The 17,235-nt window shown below is 44.7% G+C and overlaps 1 protein-coding gene across 1 annotated transcript in view; it reads right to left on the bottom strand.

Moving 5' to 3' along the window:
- Positions 1-11,597: 11,597 nt before the first annotated feature.
- Positions 11,598-17,235, bottom strand: part of lrsam1 (leucine rich repeat and sterile alpha motif containing 1) — a 108,196-nt gene continuing 102,558 nt past the window's right edge. The window contains 1 exon segment of the mRNA XM_068012749.1: positions 11,598-13,212. The gene's annotated coding sequence lies outside the window, so the exon portion shown is untranslated.

The raw sequence follows: 17,235 nt of genomic DNA, 5'->3' as shown, positions 1-17,235 counted from the left end.
CTGGAACCATTCTGGTGAATCTCTGCACCTTCTCAAGGACCATCACATCCTTCCTAAAGTGTGGTGACCTGAACTATACGCAATATTCCAGTTGTACTTTACTGTACAAGAGTTAAACAAAGCAAAACAATACTAACTTAACACTGCAATCTGGAAACACATTTTAATCTTAAAATCTTAGAACATGAAGACGTCTTCAAACTCTAAACCTCAACAGGACGGCACAGTGGCGCAGTGGTTAGCACCGCAGCCTCAGCTCCAGGGACCCGGGTTCGATTCTGGGTACTGTCTGTGCGGAGTTTGCAAGTTCTCCCTGTGACCACGTGGGTTTTCGCCGGGTGCTCCGGTTTCCTCCCACCGCCAATGACTTGCAGGTGATAGGTAAATTGGCCGTTGTAAATTGTCCCTAGTGTAGGTAGGTGATAGGGAATATGGGATTACTGTAGGGTTAGTATAAATGGGTGGTTCTTGGTCGGCAAAGACTCGGTGGGCTGAAGGGCCTGTTTCAGTGCTGTATCTCTAAAATAAAAATAAACACCCCTATTCGGTTGTCAGTTCCAGCCCAAGAATCTCCCTATACACTATAGAATCTTGGCCATTTGTTCACTTCTCCTGGGACCAATCCAAAGTGTACCACAGCTCTAAGGAATTTGCTTGGATTTCCTTCGTTTCTCGGCTGTCTTCTGAGATATGAGATCGCCTCCTGAATCTGAGCATGGTCCTGCCTCAAAACAGAAACGCACCTGGTTCCTGATGGCCTCTGCTCCTGAGTTTAACTGACATTCAAAAGCCACTTGCTTTTCCAAAAGACAACTGCTGTCTGTGTCAGCAAGCACGCACAGATCAAAAAACCAACAGACACTCCCTGCATTATCTATCTCCATTGCAAGTGGTACATGTGGCATGTCTCAGACAGCAATTTCAACTAATTATTTCCAACTCCAAATCTTCTATCTGATTCCTGATGCCCACCTGAATAATGTAAACCCCTGACTGAGGTAACTGCAGACATACTGTCTCCATCAACAAGTTAAGAGGGGTTGTCATTGTGTGGTGTCATGCAGGCCCCCACCTGCCAAGAATGAGGCACACATATTTTGCCACATGAACATTGATTTTTAAATTGATACTGCTGTCAGGCAAGCCCCCCCACCTGCCAAGAATGAGAAAAATTAATTTTGCCACATGAACATTGATTTTAAATTGTTGTTAAAGAAACAACTTGCTTTAAAAAAAACAATTGGTGACTTTGGAGAGAGACATTAGTATATCAGCAGATAGTACTTCAAAGGGGCTATTCCCTGCTCCAATGTAATCCACTGGACTTTTGATTACCTAATGTTAAAGCATTCCAGATTAACTACTAAAATGGCTGAATACTCAAATAGACATGGTCAGACCAGTTTAGTCACATGACTAGCTGACTGTTGGAGTCGTATATCCGTAGGCGTCAACCGAATTAGAGTTTAAGTTTTAATACATTTCACTTCTCTTCTTTAAACCTAAGAAAACTTGGTGTACACATTTTTTTGCCTTATAATTGGAAAGTGGTGAACAAGGATTCACCAAAGGGGGAGCTCAAAACACAGTGTGTTTAAAATTTAAACCCTGTTACAATAAGACCAGGTGAAGACAGTAAAAGACCCCTAGACACCTTTCTCAGCTGGTCGTAACAGCAATTTGGGTGCTAGCATCTGAAATTGTACCCAAGACAAAAGAGGGAAATTGGAAGTGGGAAGCCAAATTGTTCCCAATCAAAGAAGAGCAAGATTAATGCAGGTTTTCTTGTGGTTGTGTGTGATTGGATACTAACATGCCTGCAACTGAAACTAGTAGCTCTCCAAGCCAGGGTGAAGTATCTTGGGATTAGTTAAAAGAACTCTGTATGGAGGAGTTGAGAAAAGTGGTTGAGTAGTGTGGGATCACTGTACGTGGCAAGGCTAGGTTGTCTGAACTCCTAAGGCTAGTGGCTCACCATTTTTCCCTTGAATCTGAAGAAGCAGAAACAGTGTTAGGAACAGAATCCGACAGGGTATTGTTAGCAAAGATATATTTGGAACAGAGGAAGCTTGAACTGGAGGAAAGGGAGAGGGAGAAAGAGAGAGCCTTCCAAAAGGAACGTGAAGAAAATGAAAGGCAGGAGAGAGAGAAAGACATGAGAAGGAACGAGAGAGAGAGAATATTCCAGAAAGAATCTGGAAAGAGAGAGCTGAAGTGGCTTGAGCTAGCTAGGAGGCAACAGAGTAACTCAATGAAAGCATAGCCAATATGGAGTAGCAGAATTCAGAGCTGGGTACAAAATTGATCAAACTCACTCAATTAATTCCAAAATTCAATGAGTAAGATGTGGATTTGTTTTTCGTGTCATGTCTGGCAGCTAAAATGGCCATCTGAGACTTAGTCTCTTGTAATACAAAGCAAGCTAATTGAAAAAGCCCATGAGGTTTATTCCTTGTTGCCAGATGAGAGTTCACCAAATTATGATCTGACCAAAAATGCTATCCTCGGGGCATATGAATTAGTACCCAAAACCTATGCCCAAAAGTTTAGAACCCTCAAAAAGCAAGCTAATCAAACTTATCTGGAGTTTGAAAGAAGCAATCAGCTGGCTTTTGAACAGCGGCTGAGGGCTTTAAAAATACAGCTCAGCTATGAGATTCTCAGAGAAGTAATCCTGTTAAAGGAATTTAAAAACTCTCTCCCATTCTCAATAAGGACTCATGTAGAGGAGCAGCTGGTTCAGGGAGCCTGGCAAGTGGCTGTTCTGGCTGACGAGTTTGCTTTAATTTATAAGTTGGTTTCCCAGGGAAGAACCTTTCCTAATCACCCTACAAATCTGAAAAGGACAAAGGGTGGGAAGGTGATATCTGCCCAGGCAGTCCTGGGAGAAAAAGGAGACACAGGGGGCCCTCCTCCAGCCAAAAAGGAAGGTGCTGTGAGCAAGACTGAGACCTGGAGACGTGTGCTTCCATTGTAATAAGGCAGGGCATTTAAAAGCTGACTGCTGGAAACTAAAGGGGAATTAAGTAGGGTTAATCAGGGCACACCTGCTCAGTGAAGACCAGACCCTGATGGAAAACATGGAGTAAACTGTAGCTTTAACTGCAGTAAGAGTGCGACCCAGGAAGCTTACGACGGCCAGTGCAGGAAAAGTTAATAGGATTCCTGAAGGTTATCAGGGTTTTATGTTTGAAAGGAAAGTAACCCAAAATCCCTCGAGTGGGGCAAGCAAGCCCATAGTGATTCTCAGGGACACAGGGGTGACTACGTCCCTTTTACTGGGAAAAGGCCAGACATTTCCCCCAGAGAGTGCAGTGAACACCAAAATGGTGGTGAATGGTATTGGAGGGCAGTGTGTGCCTGTACCTGGAGTGTGACCTAGTTTTGGGACCGCTGACCTTAGGGATTGTCCCTGGTTTGCCTGTGGACAGGGTTGATCTGCTCCTAGGTAACGATCTGGCAAGGTGGCAGCTTCCCCAGTAGTGAAAAAAAGACCGCAGGAGGTCAGAGAGGCAGGGCAGTGGCAGGAGACGGTCCCCTGCAGTTTCCCTGAATGTGTAGTGAGTCAGGCCATGATCAAACCAGCTCCCCCAGAGTAGACTGCAAATGACTGTGTTCTGCCTGTCTGAGACTTTCTTTGGAAAGTTAGGAGACCCAGGACGTGAATTAAATGGATTTTCCCTAGCTGAGGCCTAGCAAGCCACTCCGTTGTATCTAACCGCTACAAAGTCAATAAAAAGGAATAAAACCGGACGGACCACCTGGCATCGACCTAGGTACTGGACCCAGCCCTGTCGACCCTGCAACGTCCTCCTTACTAACATCTGGGGGCTTGTGCCAAAGATGGGAGAGCTTTCCCACAGACTAGTCAAGCAACAGCCTGCCATAGTCATACTCACGGACTCATATCTTACAATGTCCCAGACAACACCATCACCCTCCCCGGTTATGTCCAGCCCCACCAGCAGGACGGACCCAGCAGAGGTGGCGGGACAGTGGTATACAGTAAGGAGGGAGTTGCCCTGGGAGTCCTCAACATCGACTCCGGACCCCATGAAGTCTCATGGCATCAAGTCAAACAGGGCCAAGGAAATCTCCTGCTGATTACTACCTACTGCCCTCCCTCAGCTGATGAGTCACTACTCCTCCATGTTTAAACACCACTTGGCGGAAGCAATGAGGGTGGCAAGGGCGCAGAATGTACTCTGGGTGGGGGACTTCAATGTCCATCACCAAGAGTGGCTCGGTAGCACCACTGCTGACCGAGCTGGCCGAGTCCTAAAGGATATGGCTGCGAGACAGGGTCTGCGGTAGGTGGTGAGGAAACCAACAAGAGGGAAAAACGTACTTGACCTTGTCCTCACCAACCTGCCTACCGCAGATGCATCTGTCCATGACAGTATTGATAGGAGTGACCACCACACAGTCGTTGTGGAGACGAAGTCCCGCCTTCACATTGAGGGTACTGTCCATCGTGTTGTGTGGCACTACTACTGTGCTAAATAGGATAGATTTCGAGCAGATCTCGCGATGCAAAACTAGGCATTCATGAGGCGCTGTGGGCCATCAGCAGCAGCAGAATTGTACTCAACCACAATCTGTAACCTCATGGTCCAGCATATCCCGCCTCCCCCCCGCCCCCGCCCCCATTACCATCAACCATCAAGCCAGGAGACCAACCCTGGTTCAATGAAGAGTGTAGGAGCAGCACCTGGCATACCTAAAAATGAGGTGTCAACCTGGTGAAGCTACAACAGAGGACTACTTGCGTGCCAAACTGCATAAGCAGCATGCAATAGACAGAGCTAAGCGATCCCATATCGAACGGATCAGATCTAAGCTCTGCAGTCTGCCGCATCCAACTGTGAATGGTGGTGGACAATTAAACAACCAACTGGAGGAGGTGACGCCACAAACATCCCCATCGTCAATTATGGGGGAGCCCAGCACATTAGTGTGAAAGAGAAGGCAGAAGCATTTGCAACAATCTTCAGCCAGAAGTGCCGAGTTGATGATCCATCTCGGCCTTCTGGTGAAGTCCCCAGCATTACAGATGCCAGACTTCAGCCAATTCCACTCACCCTGCATGATATCAAGAAACGACTGAAGGCACTAGATACTGCAAAGGCAATGGGCCATGACAATATTCCGGCAATAGTACTGAAGACCTGTGCTCCAGAACTTACCGTGCCCCCTAGACAAGCTGTTTCAGTACAGCTACAACACTGGCATCTACCCGACAATGTGGACAATTGCCCAGATATGTCCTGTACACACAATGCAGGACAAATCCAACCCGGCCAATTACCGCCCCCATCAGTCTACTCTCAATCATCAGTAAAGTGATGGAAGGTGTCATCAACAGTGCCATCAAGCAGCACTTGCTTAGCAATAACCTGCTCAGTGACACTCAGTTGGGTTCCGCCAGGGCCACTCAGCTCCTGACCTCATCCCAGCCTTGGTTCAAACATGGACAAAAGAGCTGAACTCGAGATGAGGTGAGAGTGACTTGCCCTTGACATCAAGGCAGCATTTGAAAAGCAAGACTACCTACAATCAAGGACTCTACAGCGAGCTCGAAGCACAGTAACAAACCCCGTTCAGAAATTACCTCAAACTACTCCACTACTTTTCTTCTCTTTTCTGCCTCTACTTGCATGTGCTTATCACATATCCATGCTGGCGTGGGGCTTGGCATATATTCGTAGGTGTTAACTGAATTAGAGTTTATGTTGAAGTTTAATAAAATTTCACTTTTCTTCTTTAAACCTGAGAAAAACGTGGTGTGCTGGTTTCTTTGCCTTATAAGTGGAAAGCGGTGAATAAGGATTTACCAAGGGCGAGCTCAAAACACAGTGTGTTTAAAAACAAAACCCTGTTACAATAAGACCAGGCGAAGGCTAAACGGGCCCCCTAGATACCTTTCTCACCTGGTCCTAACAGTAGGGTATTTACACTTTCCAATATTTAAATATGGAACTAAATAAATATGCCAGCTTCTCAAACCAGGTGTTTTCAATTGTCTTGCATTAAAAAACATCAATTCCCAAATTAAAATTTACTTTTAGAAAATTCATACAAACCACGAGTCAGGTGATTGTAACATTAGCCCAAGCCTGAATATTATCCAGGCCTTGTTTCATTTGTGCACGAACTGCTTCAGTATCTGAGGAGTTGTGAATGTTTCACAATGGGAAAGTTTCTCATTATTTATTCTATCAAAACCCTTCATGATTCTGAACACCGTTATCAAATCTCCTCTTAACCTTCTCTGCTCCAAGGAGAGCGAACCTAACTTCTCCAGTCATTCCATGTAAATTAAGTCCCTCATGCCTGCTACCATTTTAGTAAATCTCCTCTGAAATCCTTCCTAAAGTGTAATCCACAATGCTGCAGCTGAGTCCTAAACAGTGTTTTATAAAGGTTTAGCATAACCTCCTTGCTTTTGTACTCTATGCCTCTATCAAGCCAAGGATCCCATATACTTTTTTTAAATCGCCTTCTCAACTTGTCCTGCCACCTTGAAAGACTTGTGTTTGTATGCCCCCAGGTCTCTCTGTTCCTGCACCCTTTTACAATTGTACCATTTAGTTTATATTGTCTTTCATTCTTTGTACCAAAAGGCAGTCACACTTCTGTACTAAATTGCTTCTTTAATTGCACCATTAATAAGTATCAAAAAGAATAATGGTCCTCATACTGATTCCTAGAAGATAACCACTGTATACTTCTCTCCAATCTGAAATACAACCGTTCACCTATACTTGCTGTTTTCTGTCTGTTAGCCAATTTTGTATCCACACAACCACTGTCCTATTCCCAGTGGCTTCAATTTTGATAAAACGTCTATTTAGTGGTACTCTGTTAATCCCTTTTTGAAAGTACATATATAACATACTTACATCAACCTTCTCCATTACTTCATCAAAGAACTCACTCGAACACAATTTGCCTTAAAAATCTGTGCTGACTGCCATTTATTAGCCCATATTTTTCCATGTGACAATTTTGTCCTGGATTATTGGCTCTAGACATTTTCCAACCATCGATATTAGTTCTGCAGTTCCCAGGTTTTTCTCCCCTTTTTTGAACAGGTATGTAATATTTGCTGTCCGACAGTCCTCTGCCACCATCCAGTGAGGATTGGAAGCTAGTGGCCAGAGCCTCTACTCTTTCCACCTTTACTGCCTGTGTGGAGTTTGCAAGTTCTCCCTGTGTCTGCGTGGGTTTTCTCCGGGTGCTCCGGTTTCCTCCCACAAGCCAAAAGACTTGCAGGTTGATAGGTAAATTGGCCATTATAAATTGTCACTAGTATAGGTAGGTGGTAGGGAAATATAGGAATAGGTGGGGATGTTTGGTAGGAATAGGTGGGGATGTTTGGTAGGAATATGGGATTAGTGTAGGATTAGTATAAATGGGTGGTTGATGTTCGGCACAGACTCGGTGGGCCGAAGGGCCTGTTTCAGTGCTGTATCTCTAATCTAATCTAATCTTTACTTCCCTCGGTAACCTCAGATGCCTCCCAGACAAGGTGTCTTGTCTAGTTTGAGTACTGCCAACTTTGAGTACCTCCTGTTTACCTATTTTTAGCCCATCCAATTTCTCCACTGCCTCCTCCTTTACTGTGAAATTGGCACCATTCTTTTCTTTGATGACAGATGCAATGTACTCATTTGGTACCTCAGCTATTACTTCTGCTTTCCTAAGATGATTTCCTTTTTGGTCCCTAATTGGCTGCACATTTCTGACTACTCTTTTTACTGGTTATGGACTTGGGTGACACAGTGGTTAGCACTGCAGCCTTACAGCTCCAGCGACCTGGGTTCGATTCTAGGTACTGCCTGTGTGGCGTTTGCAAGTTCTCCCTGTGACTGCATGGGTTTCTACCAGGTGCTCTGGTTTCCTCCCACAGCCAAAGACTTGCAGGTTGATAGGTAAATTGGCCATTGTAAATTGTCCCTAGTGTAGGCAGGTGGTAGGAGAATTGAGGGAAGGTGGGGATGTGGGAATAATGTAGGATTAGTATAAATGGGTGGTTGATGGTCAGCACCGACTCGGTGGGCCGAAGGGCCTGTTTCAGTGCTGTATCACTATGTTTAAAAGACTTTTTGAGTCCCTTTTATGTTGTCTGCCAATTTATTCTCATAACACTCTTTGCCCCCTTAATTCCTTTTTCTGTTCTCTGTAATTTTATATTCAGCTTGGTTCTCTATTGTATTATGAGCCTATATCATAAGCCTCCATTTTCTGTTTCATTGTAATCTCTGTATCTTTAGTCAGCCAGAGCTCTAGCTTTGGATGCCCTTCCTTTCGGCATCTGTGTCTCCTCGGTGAATGATGCCATTGCTCATTTACTGTTTTACCTGCCAATTTTTGATTCCAATCTAGCTGGCCCTGATCCCTTTTCAGTTTTATGCTTGATTGTTCCTTTTCCATAGCTACTTTAAACCTTAAGGCTATGATGGAGAATGCACATCGAGATGATACAGGAAATAGGTAAGAATATTGTGGGCAAACTGAATTGTGATGACTAAATACTTTTGATCAATCTGTACTGTGTTGTGGGAGTGCCATTGAACAGCCATCTCCAAAAGGACAGTGTGCAGTACCATCTGCTGTCCACAAGAGAGTGGCATGTGCAATCAGCAACTTCACATGTAATACAGCCTTGCAGAGGTGAGCTGGGAAGTAAAATAATCATTGTTGCATATAGTGACGATTATTCCAGCCTGAATGGTGATGGTTAATTTCTCTGTCAATCACTGCTGTAAGTGACTGGGACTGATTTTATGCATGATTTTGTTTGGCTTCAGCTCATTGGCTGGCCTATATGGTGTCAATTGAGACTCTTTTTTTTTAGAATTAGAATTAGAATTAGAACATTACAGCGCAGTACAGGCCCTTCGGCCCTCGATGTTGCGCCGACCTGTGAAACCATCTGACCTACACTATTCCATTTTCATCCATATGATACAACACAAGGAGGACGTTCAGCCCTTTTTGTGCTTGCTAGCTTTTTGAAAGAGCTTTCCATTAGTGCCAATACCCTGCTTTTTCCCAGTAACTGCAAATTTTTCAGTTTCAAGCGTGTATCTAATTCCTATTTAAAAGTTACTATTGAGTCTGCTTCTACCACCCTTTCAGACAGTACGTTCCAGATCATAACTCATTATGTAAAGATATTTTTCCTCAACTTGATTCTCGTTTTGATGCCAATTATCTTAACTCTGCATCCTCTGGTTACTGATCCCTCTACCAGTGGAAACAGTTTCTCCTTGTTTTCTCTATCAAACCCCTCATGATTTTAAGCACCTCTATCAAATCTCCCCATAACCATTTCCGTTCTAAGGACAATCCCAGCTTCTCCAGGCTCCACATAACTGAAGTCCCTCACCCCGAGTATCATTCTGGTAAATTGTCTCTACCCTTTCCAAGGCCATGACCTCCTTCCACAATTCACTTTAGGTACACTGAAGTAGGGAGGTGAAAAAAAGTGGCATTTACACTTGTGTATTTTAAAATGGACAACTGTGAGCAGCAGGATTACTAAAGGGCAAAATATCAGGAGTGGATGACTAGAATTTCCACTGTGATGCCTTAAAATGCAGGCTGTAAATGAAACAGAAGCCCAGAATTGTGGGTGATCAGTAGAATCTCAACAGAAATTCCAGCTGAGGGCCTCTGACTGGTAATGTTCTCATTTTTCACAGCACGTGAGTGCCAGTCAGTATGTTGAAGCCTCTTTCCCCACTGTTTGGCGTGTTGGCAGTCTGTTACTGGGATATTGATTCAGATCTTTACACTGTTATAGTTTGCTGAAGCACTCCCTCTCTAGGGGTCCCTCCTTCACCAGCATCAGTACCAGCTCCCAAGTTCTTTCCAGTAATTTTACTTGTGCCATCTGTTTATATCATCTGATGATGCACGAGTTTGAAACAAATGAATTTTGCTCGAACATTAGCAGGAGGAGATACAGTTTCACTTTTACAAGCTGCAGACTTCAAAGTGCTGTAAGGCAATGTGCTTTCTAATCTAATACAGAGAGGGAGGAGAGAGGTCAAAAATTGTTCTCTTGTGCTGCAATTACTGGACAGTCCACAGATGGACAGTTGTCTTGGGGTAGTGTGATGATGCTAAGCTCCGGCTCAGAGTTCCATCACAAGGTGTGGTGCTCCCATCAGACTTGGTGTCTTCCTGATACTTTGAAAGTCTCTGCCTGAACTGGTTAAGTTGTAAATTTAACTTGTCACTGCATCTGGCCAAAGAGAATGAGGTTGTGACTAAGCCACAACCACAGTGGCTGGCTGTGCATGATGTGAAAAGTTCCTCAAGTGATCTGGTCCTGACTGATGAAAACTAGCTGCCATGTATGTGGAAAATGGACAAGGTTGATACAGCATTATCTTGAACGCATCTTAGTATCTGTACACCTGCATTTACAGAGCTTGGACTGAATAGCCTCCTGCACTTTGCTGCTTCTACTCTACGTAGACTGGGACCTGCAGAGACCACACTTTCCTGAAGGTAATGGTATAGAAACCATCAACAGTCATACTCACCATTAAGGGAGATGAACTCAGAGGGAGATTAGTCACTTGAAACATTTTGTTTGTGATGTGAAAACACAACAGGAATTGCCTGCAGAACTTTACATTCTTGAATACAACATGTAGCTTCTGATTATCTTGAGAGAAACATGAATGCTGGAAGAAAGCCTTTAATGCAGTTTACCACCTCTTTTTCTTTTAGGGCCCTCCTTAAAACCCATCTATATGAAAAAATCTTCAGTCTCTCCTCCAGAGCTCAGCATTCAGTTTTTTTTCTGAAGTTCCTTAGAATGATGCTGTCCTTTGAAGGGATAGTCGTGGCTCAGTGGTCGCACTCTTGCCTCTGAGCCATAAGGTTCTGGCTACAAGCCCCGCTCCATAAAGTTGAGCATAAAATCTAGGCTGATGCTTCACTGCATTACTGAGGGGCAGCTGCACCATCTTTCAGCTGAGACATTAAACTGAGGTCCTGTCTGCCCTCGCAGGTGGACATAAAGATTCCTACAACAGTGACCACACCCCAAAAGCACTTCATTGATTGTAAAGCATCTTGGGATGTCCTGAGGTTGTGAAAGGCACTCTATAAATGCAAGGCTTTCTTACAACTATCCTCCATCTAGTTTCAGTCCTAAAATCAAAAATAGTCTTCAAATCCCACTCTCCCATCAGTTTGTCAATCTCCATCACACGGGAGACAGTCTTCTGGATGCATTGTCTCTACAGAAGATCTAGTTTGAAAAGAAATTATCAATGTTATCCAATCTTGATTCTTCCATGCCCCTTAGCCCTTCTGAACTGTTACTGATGATAACTGAGACCATGTCTAAAGCAACCGGTGATTTTGCAAGGGAAATCTCAAGAAGCCAAGCCAAGATCAAAAAATGCAGCACACCACATGAGGGGAACTGACACACTGGAATCCAGCAGGCTCACTTATGCCTCATTTTATGACATTTATTGTGACAATGTGTATATAATAGAGTATTGGAATTCATAGCTCACAGCAAGATCTTCATTAACAAAGCCAGTGCATACATCCTGAAGGGAAGATTCAATAAATAAAAAAACCTCATATTTAATTAAAAAAAACATGCTTTACATTCTTGTATTGAGTTGAATACAACATGCAGCTTCTGATCATCTCGAGAGAAACATGAATGCTGGAAGAAAGCCTTTAATGCAGTTTACCACTGAAAGTGCAGAAGAAAATTAAGCAGAGTGACATTAACATTGAGTTCTAAAAAGCCCTTAAAGGCAGGAACGCCCAAGGAAGGCAAGAAAAGAACATGTTATGAGTGGGAGACTTTGCAGCAAATTCCAATGAGACTGGGGATACAGGGAGCATGTCAGACAGTCTATTTGGAGTTGAAAGAAGGAAGTAAGTGTCCAGAGGAGCACTGACAACCCTAAAGGGACGACTTCCTGAGGCATCTCCCACTCAGTAACTTGGGTGAAACCCCACTGACACACGTAAATCAGGTTCTTCTGAAGTTACAACAATAGAGTGGGAGAGGTCCGAATAAAAATGACCCCACGAGTGTCTTAAGACCAACTGTGATTTTGGAATAAAATTGGATGCATAAGCACAGTTAATTGTAACCAGAAATCTACCTCCCTGGACCGACTACAGCAAAACAGAAACCACGGGTTTGGGGATATAGCTTTTCAGGAGGTTCCATTCCATTCCATTCCCTCCAAGTAGATTTTGGAGTTTGTGTTCTGGCACTTTTCAACCAGGTGGAAGCAATACCATTTATCAGGAGGTTGTTCAGGGAAAGGGAGACAGTCCCACTGCCAGCTTTCCCAGTGGGTGATGCAGGGTCAGTGAGCGGCAGGAGAGGGAAACAAGAAAAATCAACTTTAACATAATTTTACAGCAAGTGTCAGAATTGGCAAACATCACAAGCCTATATTTACCATTAACACACAACATATAAAGAACTCTGATAAAAGGAGCGGTAGTTACACTGAACTTAACAGGAAGGCTACAATTCAATATATTGCACAATAAAACCACACAAATTGGGTTAAATTACTTTAAAAAAAAATGAAATTATTTGACTTTTCCACATAAAATTCCAATATGTTATAAACATTTAACACAAACCTTACTGCTACTGTCCTTCTAGCTGCATTCAAAGACAAACAAGATCCTGCTTCACTCCTGGTCTACAGAGTACCAAGCAAATGGATGATATGGAGGGGAAATGGGGGCAGAGGTGGTGATGGACACAGCTCAACCTGAGTATACATCCACTTGGGTTCCCTACAGATTCGTTGCACCAACTCCCAGTGGTATTCCAAGGTACCTTCAGGAGCAAAGAGCATAAACACGCAGCAGCAAGAAAAAGTCTTAATTTTCTGTTCCAGTTTTCTGCTTGTTGTCTACTCAAGGAGTTAGCGATAAATCCAGTTACTCCCAAATGCTTTGTCATGACATAACATAACCAACTTACATGACTGCCAATGCAGTTCAGGCCTACTCAAGAGTTGATAACCTGTCCACGAAGGCCACCTCAAGCAAGCTAGTCAGGAGGCTGCTCCAGATGGTTTTACTGAGATTAAACTTAACCTAGTTTATCTGTTTAGGGGAGCTGGGGTGGAGAAAGTGGATAAGGCACCGGCAGGCTGAGGTGTGATAAAGTGAACAAGGTTGCAGGCAGATCTGTGGGATACAAAAGTGCAAAGTTAATAAACGATGAAAGAAAACGACACCCCCAAAAGCACAGACTCCCCAGCAGCAGAGACGGGGCACGACACAAGAGTCGCCTGACTCCACAGCACACCAGAGAATCAGAATAGCACAGCACAGCAGGAGGCTATTTGGCTCTTTCCAAGAGCCAGAGCTAGTTGGTCCCACTCCCCTGGCACTCTCCCCATATTCCTACAATATTTTTTTTCTGCTTCAAATATTTATTCAGTTACCTTTTGAAGACCACAATTGAATCTGTTTTGACCAGCTTATCAGGCAGTTCAAATTCGAACCAAAAGTTGTGTAAAAAAGTTTTTCCTCATCTTGCTTTTGGTTCTTTTGCCAATCACTGTGGTTTGGGGGGGCGCAGTGAGGGGTGTGAAACACTCTGCCTGAAAGGGTGGTAGAAACAGAAATGCTCATTGCGTTTAAAAAAAGTTTAGATACGCACTTGTGATGTGTAACTTACAGGGCTATGGACCAAGAGCTGGAAGGTGGGATTAGGCTGCATAACTCTTTTTGGCTGGCATGGACATGATGGGCCAAATGGCCTCCTTCTGTGATATAAATTTTTTAAATATTTCTAGCACCCTAAATCTGTGTCCTCTGGTTATCAACCCTCAGCCACTAGAAACAATTTCCCTTTATTTATTCTATCTATTCCCTTAACGATTTTCAACACCTCTATAATATCTCCTCTTAGCCCTTCTCAACACTCGAGAACAATCCCAGCTTCTCCAGTCTATCAATGTAACTGTAATCCCTCATCCCCGATACCATTCTAGCAAATCTTTTCCGCCCCCTCTCCAAAGCCTTCACATCCTTCCTAAAGTGCAGCGTCCAAAATACTCCAGCTGGGGCTGAACCACGATACAGCAAAGGAGGCCATATGGCCAATTGTGCCCTATCCAATTAGTCCTGCTCCCCCTAGCCTCTGCAATTTTCTCCTTTTCAATCTATGTGAACACAGATTGTGGCAATGAGGAAGTGGGCCAGTTGCAAATTCACCAACATCACAAACAGGCAGCCAGCTGGTGGAAAGCAGCAGAAATGAGAAACATGCGCAGTGGGTAAAGACACTGGAAGTTGTGGTGCTGGACTGTTCGATGTTCAGTATGGCTGTTGGGGAGGAAGGCGACCGAAAAAATAAAAATGATACTACTGCTATCCAGCAACCCTCTGCTGGTAGTGCACGCATGAACTTTAGTAAGGTGGTGCTTTGGCAGTTTTCACCAATGATTACTTGCATTCGATTGTATTAGAGAACGAGGAAGTTGCTGAAAATGTTTAAATCACTATTTTGCATCAATGAAGTGGGTGGTAAAAGTGGGGATCAGTTTCTGGGTGATATCTTTATACTCACAGGAGAGTAAGTCACTGGTGGTGGATAAAACTCCAACCCTGACAATCTTCTCCTCATGGGCTGGAAACAGCACTAATCACTAATGTCCTTTAGGGAAGGAAATCTGCTGTCCTTACCTGGTCTTGCCGACATGTGACTCCAGACCCACAGCAATGTGGTTGACTCTTACATGCCCTCTGAAATGGCCTAGCAAGCCACTCAGTTGTACCTCACTGCTACAAACTCAATAAAAAGGAATGAAACCGGACGGACCATCCTGCATCGACCTAGGCACCGGAAACGACAACAGCAAACCCAGCTCTGTCGACCCTGCAAAGTCCTCCTTACTAACACCTGGGGGCGTGTGCCAAAGTTCGGAGAGCTGTCCCACAGACGAGTCAAGCAACAGCCTGACACAGTCATACTCACAGATTCATACCTGACAAACAATGTCCTGCCATCACCATCCCCGGGTATGTCCTGTCCCACCGCAGGACAGACTCAGCAGAGGTGGTGGCACACCTGGGAGTCCTCAACATTGACTCTGGACGCAATGAAGTGCCATGGCATCAGGTCAAACATGGACAAGGAAACCTCCTGCTTATTATCACCTACTGCCCTCCCTCAGCTGATGACTCAGTACTCCTCCATGTTGAACAGCAGTTGGAGAAAGTACTGAGGGTGGCAAGGGCACAGAATGTACTCTGGGTGGGGGACTTCAATGTCCATCACCAAGAGTGGTTCGGTAGCACCACTACTGACCGAGCTGGCCGAGTCCTAAAGGACATATCTGCTAGACTGGGTATGCGGCAGGTGGTGAGGGAACCAACAAGAGGGGAACACATACTTGACCTTGTCCTTACCAATCTGCCTGCCGCAGATGCATCTGTCCATAACAGTATTGGTAGGAGTGACCACTGCACAGCCGTTGTGGAGACGAAGTCCCGTCTTCACATTGAGAATACCCTCCTTCGTGTTGTGTGGCACTACCACCGTGCTAAATGGGATAGATTTCAAACAGATCTAGCAATGCAAAACTAGGCATCCATGAGGCGCTGCGGGCCATCAGCAGCAGCAGAATGTACTGAACTACAATCTGTAACCTCATGGCCCAGCATATCCCCCACTCTACCATTACCATCAAGCCAGGAGACCAACTCTGGTTCAATGAAGAGTGCAGGAGGGCATGCCAGGAGCAGCACCAGGCATACCTCAAAATGAGGTGTCAATCTGGTGAAACTACAACCCAGGACTATCTGTGTGCCAAACTACGTAAGCAGCATGCAATAGACAGAGCTAAGCGATCCCATAACCAACGGATCAGATCTAAGCTCTGCAGTCCTGCCACATCCAGCCGTAAATGGTGGTGGACAATTAAACAACTAACAGGAGGAGGTGGCTCCACAAATATCCCCATCCTCAATGATGGAGAAACCCAGCAAATCAGTGCGAAAGATAAGGCAGAAGCATTTGTAACAATCTTCAGCCAGAAGTGCCGAGTTGATGATCCATCTCGGCCTCCTCCTGAAGTCCCCAGCATCACAGATGCCAGACTTCAGCCAATTCGATTCACTCCGCATGATATCAAGAAACGACTGAAGGCACTGGATACTGCAAACGCTATGGGCCCTGACAATATTCCGGCAATAGTACTGAAGACCTGTGCTCCAGAACTTGCTGTGCCTCTAGCCAAGCTGTTCCAGTACAGCTACAACACTGGCATCTACCCGGTAATGTGGAAAATTGCCCAGGTATGTCCTGTACACAAAAAACAGGACAAGTCCAACCCGGCCACTTACCACCCATCAGCCTACTCTCAATCATCAGTAAAGTGATGGAAAATGACATCAACAGTGCCATCAAGCGTCACTTGCTTAGCAATAACCTGCTCAGTGAAGCTCAGTTTGGGTTCTGCCAGGGCCACTCAGTCCCTGATCTCATTACAGCCTTGGTTCAAACATGGACAAAAGAGCTGAACTCAAAAGGTGAGGGGAGAGTGACTGCCCTTGACATCAAGGCAGCATTTGACCGAGTATGGCATCAAGGAGCCCTAGCAAAACTGGAGTCAATGGGAATTGGGGGAAAACCCTCATACCTAACGCAAAGGAAGGTGGTTGTGGTTGTTGGAGGTCAATCATCTGAGCTCCAGGACATCACTGCAGTTCCTCAGGATAGTGTCCTAGTCCCAAACATCTTCAGCTGCTTCATCAATGACCTTCCTTAAATCATAAGGTCATAAGTGGGGATGTTCGCTGATGATTGCACAATGTTCAGCACCATTTGTGACTCCTCAGATACTGAAGTAGTCCGTTTAGAAATGCAGCAAGACCTGGACAATATCCAGGCTTGGGCTGATAAGTGGCAAGTAACATTTGCGCCACACAAGTGCCAGGCAATGACCATCTCCAACAAGAGAGAATATAACCATCTCCCCTTGACATTCAATGGCATTACCATCGCTGAATCCCCCACTATCAACATCCTAGGGGCTACCATTGACCAGAAACTGAACTGGAGTAGCCATTTAAATACCGTGGCTACAAGAGCAGGTCAGAGGCTAGGAATCCTGCGCAAGTAACTCACCTCCTGAATCCCCAAAGCCTGTCCACCATCTACAAGGCACAAGTCAGGAGTGTGATGGCATACTCTCCACT

Source organism: Heterodontus francisci, chromosome 32 (assembly GCF_036365525.1).
Source record: "Heterodontus francisci isolate sHetFra1 chromosome 32, sHetFra1.hap1, whole genome shotgun sequence".
Lineage (NCBI taxonomy): Eukaryota > Metazoa > Chordata > Chondrichthyes > Heterodontiformes > Heterodontidae > Heterodontus > Heterodontus francisci.
Note: the sequence above shows the minus strand (reverse complement) of the source record. Positions and strands in the feature narration are given on the sequence as shown.